The sequence below is a fragment of the Gossypium hirsutum genome, chromosome A06, assembly GCF_007990345.1.
Source record: "Gossypium hirsutum isolate 1008001.06 chromosome A06, Gossypium_hirsutum_v2.1, whole genome shotgun sequence".
Taxonomy (NCBI): Eukaryota; Viridiplantae; Streptophyta; class Magnoliopsida; order Malvales; family Malvaceae; genus Gossypium; species Gossypium hirsutum.
In genome coordinates this window covers 71572105-71580674 of record NC_053429.1, presented here as the reverse complement: position 1 = coordinate 71580674, position 8570 = coordinate 71572105, and the positions used below count along the sequence as shown (strand labels likewise).

Genomic DNA, 8570 nt, shown 5'->3' with positions numbered 1-8570 from the left:
AAAGTCTTTGAGGGTAGGGTGGTGGTGGTTTCTTTATTGGAACTAGTTGATTCGTCTTCTGTGGCAATTCTACATCTGACGGGGTTGTTAGTTGATCAGAATTAGCTGGTTCTAAAATTACCTTGTCGAGTTTTACAGATTCTGGTTCTTGTGAAACTGGAATTTCAACACTCGATTGAAATTCCTCTGATTTTTTAGCATTAGCTGGCTTCTTTTTAGCTTCAATGGTGTTGGACTCTACTGTCTTTCCACTCCTCAATGTTAATGCTTTGCAATGCTCCTTCCCCGGATTCTTTAGATTTTCCGTATCACTAGGTAAAGCACCTTGTGGTCGATTCTTGAGTTTAGTTACAAGCTGGCCCATTTGGTTTTCTAAGTTTTTCAATGTAACTGCTTGGCTTTGGATTAAGGCATCATTCTCGATCATGTATGCCTTCAACAGATTTTCTAAGCCATTGGATGGTTCAGCTTGGGTTGGTTTCTGAACTTGTTGGGGAAAACTTGGTGGCTGGGTCGATCTAAGTTGGGCGTAAGTATTACTGGTTCCAGCTCATTGGTTACTCCAGGAAAAAATTGAGTGGTTTCGCCTCGATGGGTTATAAAAATTGGATTGCAGTCCTTGTTTTCCTCGATTTTTGTTCCAGTTACCTATGTAATATATGGATTTTGGGTTTGATGGACATTCTTCGAACAAATTTCCTTCCCCACAATAAACACAAGCTATATTTTCAAATTGATTTGGTGGCTGTACTGCAAAACTGTTGGACCTATAAGTAGTAAGATTTTTAAGCATTGAGGATATTGATGATACCTGATATGCGAGTGAAGTAAGAGTGTCTACTTCATGTATTCCAGCAACTCGTCTTCCTGACACTGCTCGGTTGGTTGGCCATTGGTAATTGTTGCTGGCAATCCTCTTGATAATTTCATAAGCCTCATTATAAGACTTAGAAAGGAGAGCACCAGTAACAGAAGCATCCACTACCATCCTTGTGTGAGCATTGAGACCATTGTAAAATGTCTCAAGTTGGATGCAATGTGGGATTCCATGATGAGGGCACTTTCATAATAACTCTTTGTACCTTTCCCATGCCTCAAACAAGGACTCATCATCCATTTGTTGGAAGGCAGTGATTTCGTTCCTTAACTTAGCATTCTTGCTAGGCAGGAAATACTTCATAAGGAATCTTTCTGCTAACTCTTGCCATGTGGAAATTGAGTTCGGTAGCAATGAGTTCAACTAGGCTCGAGCTCTGTCCCTCAGCAAATATGGGAACAACTTCATACGTAATGCATCTTCGGGTACTCCGGCTAACTTGAAAGAATCGTTCACCTCTATGAATAGTCTTAAGTGTAGGTGAGGATCTTCGGTAGGCATTCCACTGAATTGGCCCACTTTCTGAAGCATCTGGAACATGACTGGCTTCAGCTTGAACTGTTGTGCCTCAATTTTGGGTCTCTTTACACCCAGATTAAGATCATCAAATACTGGCACAACATACTGTCGTAAAGCTCTATCCCTATCGTCAGCAATAAGGATAGGATTTTAAGCAGGGTTTGCTCTGTTTCCTTGGATTGAGTTTTCGAAGTTCATCTTTTCGGTCCTCCTCTGATTTGCTTGTCTTCTTCACTGCCGAAAAGTTCTTTCTATCTCAGGGTCTACAGGGAGTAAGTCAATAATTCGGTCAATACTCATAAACATCTGAAATAATCATAGAAAAATTAATCAAGTTAAAAATTAAACGAAAAAAAACCAAAATGAAAACTAACAAATTCACAAATAATGACTTTTTAAAATAGTCCCCGGCAACGGCGCCAAAAACATGGAACGACAGAAATGTGCAAGTGTACACAATCACAACAAGTAATAAAGTGACAAGTAAATGTCGAGTTATCGTACCCACAAGGACTGTGAAAAGGATTATTTATGAATGTAATTTAAAACACTTTGGTGAAGAAAAATATTTTGTTTAAAGAGGGTGATTAAAAACTTAAGAAAATTAAAATAAATAAATAAAATGAAGTAAAAGAAAGTTCTAATGCACGATTTCAAAATAAGATTTAATCAAGATGATATAATTGTGTTGGATTAATTACACTTCTCATATTAGAATTATTAAACTTATGTTTATATTATTACGAATAAAATCACAGCAACCCGGTAATTTGCTAACTTATGAACATACTTACATACCAAAATCCATTCATCTCTTGACATATCGCTATGTCAATTCAACCGACTAAACAGATTCTAGTAAGCAAACATGTTATTGCAAATACATACTCATTAAACTGAGCTAAGCTCTTACATATCCCTATGTCAATTCAAACGATTAATTAAATCTAACCAAGCATATAAAAGACTATGTGAGGTAACAAGGTATCCCTACCATGAAATAGTTTAAACATAATAATCTTGCAAGTTATGCAAGGCAATAATATTCCCAGATACATTCCTAATTTAACCTTCAGCTACCTTAGAAGAATAAACATGCACTGATCAAGTACTGTGTCAATTAATTACAATTTCAATCCGTTTAAATAATTAATTCATTAGTTACGTCACAGTCATAACGCAAGAACAACTTAGGCATGATTTTACTTAATCAAGCATTTTACCGAGGCTTATAACAACATAAACACAATTTTAACAATTTATGAAGACGAAATGCAATCAACCCAACACGAACTAAATTTAACCTAAGCTGATTAAATTAACCGTTCCAACAACATGAATACTCATGGATATGTTCATCATAACAACAACAAAAATTAAAGAGATAGGGAACAAGAATCAAATCCGGTGGTTTTTCGAGGCTTGACTTGGTTGCTCCGTTCTTCCTTCTTGTTGTCCTCACTGATCAAGGATTCGATGAACACTCAATTGCTACTCCAAAATGGTTGAAGAACACTGCATTTCCAAGGAAAGAAATCGGCACAAGAGCAAGGGAATTGAAATGGAAAAATGAGAGAAAAAGAACGAGAGAGGTGAGAAGTGTTGTGAAATGAATGAAGAATGAATGAGATGCTTTGAATGATCAGCCAATGAGGGCTTTTATAGCTGAGTGTGGCAGCTGAAATTTGCTAAAAATAGCAGCCAAATAGCCACCCTTTGGCCAGCCACCTATGTGGCAAAGTTTATGCTTTCAACTTTGCTAAAAATGGCTTGGGGCAAATCCAAAAATCCACCAATTGTGGACGTGTTTGAATGCAACTTTGACAAGACTTCAAGGGCTTCTTTGCAAGCTTAGTTAATCAGCTAATAAGCTGATTTGGGTCAGCATATGGCCAGTTTTGGGCTGCCCAATCATTGGCCGGTTCACTTCAATCGATTCGGTTCAATTGCACCACTTTTTCTATAATTAATTAATATTAATTAATTTAGCCCAAATTAAATTGGGTAAAAATTAAAATTAATTATATTATGCATTAATACACATAATTGGACCGTCTTAGGCTAGAAATTAATTCAGCTTGATACTTCAAATTGCTTCTCGTTTTGTGCTTCAAGCAGTGTCTACCGAGCCATTTTTCGCCCTTTGCGCAATTCTGTCGAAAATAACCAAAATTACTCAAAATTAATTATAAAATTAACTAAAAATCATCATGTTCATATTTTAAGTATAATTTAATTATTTTACAAAAATTAATTATTTTTCGACAAGAATTTAATCGAAACGGTATGATTTTAAGCTAAAAAGGGTATGTAAAAATGCGTAAATTTTCGTGTTTCCACTAGGAAAGGCTAGTTTAAGCTTTCGGCTTTTTGGCGAAAGCGTACTAGTGAGTGTTTGGAATAATTGCTTGTGGATAGGATTTAATGCATTATTTGGGAATTTAGTTGTAGCCTAAACCCCTACTCTAAGTTTCGAGTGTAAGTTTTCTGGTACTAATGTTTAACTTGTGAAATATGTATTTGTGTTATTATGAAAATGTGGATTAAGATGAGATGCTATTACTGTAACAGCCCATTTTTAGGTCAAATCGAAACAGTATTTTCAAGACCACAAATCTAATGTCAAAATATTTATTCTAATATTTTATTAAAGTTTACAGCATGATAGAATTATTATGTGAAAGTTTTGTAAAGAAATTTTACTGCTTGAACGCTTAATTTGGTAAAAATGACTAAATCGCGTAAAGCATAAAACTTGTGTGCCATTAGTTTAATGTGCCTAATAGCTATGGTTTATTAAGTTACAGGTCCTTATGTTGTAATGTGAGCATGATTAAGGTTAGTGGACATTTATTTCCATGAATTATATGATATATTAAAGTTTTATTAAAGGTTAATTTAGTAATTATATAATAAAAAAGGTTAAAAATGATAAAAACAATTAGCCATCATCTTTCTTAAGTTGGTTCTACTGAAAATTAAAAGGAAGAAAGCCATAGTTGAAGACCTAGGTTCGGCCAAAGCAATTCTGTCTATTAAGGTACGGTTTTTATCTCGTTTTTAATGATTTTTATGTTTTTGAGCTCGTTGCAGCTTAATTTAGATAGCCCGTACCTTCGTTTTTGAAACTGTTATAGATTTTGAATGATGCCATTATTGAATGCTTGAGTATTTAAATGTTTAATGATAGATTATGAAGGTTTAATGATAGTTAAACTAGTTTTGTAAAGTGATTATTAATAAAAATGTCAAATAGGGATTAAATGGAGAAAATGTAAAATTATGTGGTTAAAAGTGTGAAATAATGAAAGATATGGGCTGCTAATAGTGTATAGTAAATTTGGCTACTATGGGTAATGGTCTAATTGTGTAATTTTGCATTTTTATGTGTTAAGGACTAAATTGCAAAGTAGTCAAAAGTCTAAGGATAAAATTGTAAATTAGTCAAAATGAATGTTTTAGGCTAAATTGAATTGAATGAAAATTTGAATGAGTTAATTTGATATTATATAGATCAAGATAAGCAAATACCGGAACTAGATCGGGGAAAACGAAAAGTGGACGAATAGCCGATAGTTTTATCTGGGGAAACGAGGTAAGTTCGTATAATTAGAATCAAACTTCTATATATATTTGAAAATATTTGAAATGAATATTGTAATTGACAATTGGATATACTTGAATTACAAATGTATTATTGATATGTATTATAATTGTTATCGAGCCCCGTTTGAACTATTTGAGTTCATAGGATACGAGTGACTTGTTACTAGGGTTATCGATTTGGTCGAGCTCCTACATTTGTTGCGAACTCACCACAACTCGTATGAGCTTACCGATATATCAGCTCATAAGAGGTTACTGTTATTAGCTTATTAGAGTTTATCGTTTCAGCTCGTATGAGCTTACTGTTCAGCTCGATAAAGCTTACCGTTTCAGCTCAATAGAGCTTATTGTTCATCAGGTGGGGAGGAGCTTTCCGATCATGGCTCAAAAGAGCATAAGTGATAATGAATTGACGAATTACTAATGTTATTCACCCGATTATCCTTTGAATTTCTAATAGGTTCAACGGGCACAAATACAGTTTATACGAATGAGTTACGGTTTATAGATGTTACTTATGTTATATATGACATATGAATTTGGAATGATGTAAAGTATTGTATTAATGGATGGTTTCATGTATTTTTAAATGACTAACATGTGATGAATACTTGTGATTAGGTATTTGTTAATTGAATTGGTTCCACTTATGTATTACTTTGATTATGTATAAATGGTAAGTTTAATTCTGAATTATACAGGCTTACTAACTGTAAAGCTTACTCTGTTTCTTTTTCTATGTTTTATAGATGTTCGTTAGCTCGCTCGTTTCGGACAAGTCAGAGTTGCACATCACACTATCCAATTTCCAATTGGTACTTTTGATCTTGTGGATATTTGTAAATATGACATGTATAGGCTAGCTTAAGAGATGATAGTTATGTTGCTTAATATCATGACTTTGGTATGTTTTTGTGTATAAGTTAAGCCATGTGATTTGGCTTATTTTGGTACTATGTTTTGGTTGAATTCAATGTTTAATTATGGTATGTTTTGGCAAGGTATTGATGGAATGAAATTATGCAAATGGAGTCTTGATATGTAGTTGTTAAATGAATGGATTATGCATGATTTTAAATAGGTATTTGGGTATGAAATTATTAGGTTTTGATATGGAAAATAATGTGTATTGAAATGGTTATTTGGGCTACCTATTGAGTTGTAAAAATGTGGTTATTTATGCTTGTGAAATTGTGTTGTAGGTGGCAAAATGGCTTTGCAAATAGCCTATTTTTGTCCACATGGGCAGAGACACGGGTGTGTGTCCCAGCCGTGTGCGACCACGGTCATGCTGCACGGTCATGTGTCCCCTAGAGTACCCTTTCGAATTAAGTCAGTTTACCCTATAGTTTTCACACGGCCTGATACATGATCGTGTGTGGCCATTTCAAACAGCACACAGGCTAAAGACACGGGCATGTGATTGGCCGTGTAACCCAAGCCAGTATACTCTCTAGTTTTCACACGGCCTGGCACACGAGCGTGTCCTCGGCCGTGTGACACAAGTCAATATGTATGACCTGTTTTCATACGGTTTAAGACACGGGTGTGTCTACTAGCTGTGTGAGGCACAAGGCCGGTTCACACGGACGTGAGACATTTAAAATGTTGAAATTTTTCTAAGTTTCCAAAATTTTAATATGTTATCGATTTAGTCCCGAAAGCATGTTTAAAGCTTTGTAAGCTTGATTTAAGTACATATTGAATGTGAATGAATGTTATTGTTTGAAATAAGATGTTTTTGGGATAAATGATTGTTTTGAATTGAGTTACAAGTCCGGTAATGCCTCTTAACCTATTCCGGCGACGGTTACGGGTTAGGGGTGTTACAATTACATGTGTTATGTGTTCATGATTACTGTTGTGAAAGTGTATCTGTAGGCATGTCATACATGCCAAGTAACAATGATAATTATGTGCTTATGATGTAAATATAGAGTGATAGTAAACAGTAAATCAATATGTAATATATATGTGTTCTGTAACACCCCTAACCTGTATCTGTCGCTGGAACAGGGTTACAGAGCATTACCGAAATAAACAGATCAAATACAGACATTTCATATTATTTAACATTCATGTCAAATATTATTCATAAAGTCCCTTATATGAGCCCTCAAGGCCAAAAACATACATTAAAAAAAGTCGTGACTAAACTAGGTACTCAGAGAATTTTTCGCAAAATTTTAAAATTTTTCTTAAGTAGTACACACGGTCGTGTCCCACCCCGTGTCTATACCCATGTAACCCTCTGACTTGGGTTATAAGGCCAAGTCACACGCCCGTGTGCTAGGCCGTGTATAGGTGCAAGGGTCACACGACCAAGCCACACGCCTGTATGCCAGGCCGTATGATCAATTCTGAGCATTCTGTTTTCAAATTTTAAAGATGCAGCGGACACACGACCAAAACAAACGCCCATGTACTAGGCCCTGTGTCACACACGGCTGAGACACATGCCCATGTCTCTGCCCGTGTGGACGAAATAAGGCGATTTCTAAGCCATATTTCTCACCCAAATTTGCCTTCCACCTACATAAACACTTAAACATATTCTCAAGCCAATACAAGACATTAAAATTCATTCAAAATCAAGTCTTATACATGATATATTACCTCTTATAACCAAGTATACAAACTTACCTAACTTACCAAATTCACATATTTGCATGTTTTACCAAATATGGTAACTCAATTTAAGATAAAAATATGATTCTATCAATCAACCATTTCAAACACACATATCAAACATGATATAACCTCTTATATTCACATCAAAACGTGTCCATCACAAGCCATTTCAATGGCTAGTTATAACACTTATAAGCCCACATTGGCCAAATTATCCTATACATGCCATTATAACCAAAAGTAATTTACTATTTATACCGAAATGAGCCGAAGGATAGTGTGATGATGCTTCGACCAACCTCCAACCTTTATGAGCTTTCGAGTACTATAAAATAGAGGAAATAAAACAAAGTAAGCATTTAATGCTTAGTAAGTTCGTATAACAGGAAATTAACTTACCATTTATTTCAATTTTAAGGTAAGCTAACTAAACATGCTCAAACCAATTTGGCCAATTTCCTAAACACATATCCTCATCAAGCATGTTAGTCATGTAATTCATATAAATACCAAGAAACATGAATGAGCTAATCAATATTCAATTTCCACATACATGTATTTATCACTTCAAGTATTCGTGAACATGTACATATCATATCTTTGTACTTCAAATATTTCTCATAGTAATTCATATTGAATTCATTTCATCTCATATCGAAACTTTACCCATTGAATCATTTAAAAAATCGATGGATACAAGAGTAGTACACATGAAGTGTACGAAGCTGAAATTCAGCAATTCATATTCAGGGTTGCTCATTAGAGCACATAAAATAGAAGCTCTCTCTCGAGCCATATAACAGGAAGCTCATGTGAGCCATGTAACAGAAAGCTTATCCAGGCTATACAAATGGAAGCTCATAAAAGCCATAATCAGGAAGCTCATGCGAGCCAATAATGGGTAGTTCTGAAGAGCCATTAATCAGGAAGCTCTAAA

At 34.9% G+C, this 8570-nt stretch overlaps 1 non-coding gene across 1 annotated transcript; it reads left to right on the top strand.

Moving 5' to 3' along the window:
- The first annotated feature begins 1043 nt into the window (after positions 1 to 1043).
- Positions 1044 to 1150, top strand: LOC121231346 (small nucleolar RNA R71). The gene has a single exon (XR_005929406.1). It is a non-coding gene; the product is annotated as a small nucleolar RNA R71 (small nucleolar RNA).
- The last annotated feature ends 7420 nt before the right edge of the window (positions 1151 to 8570 follow it).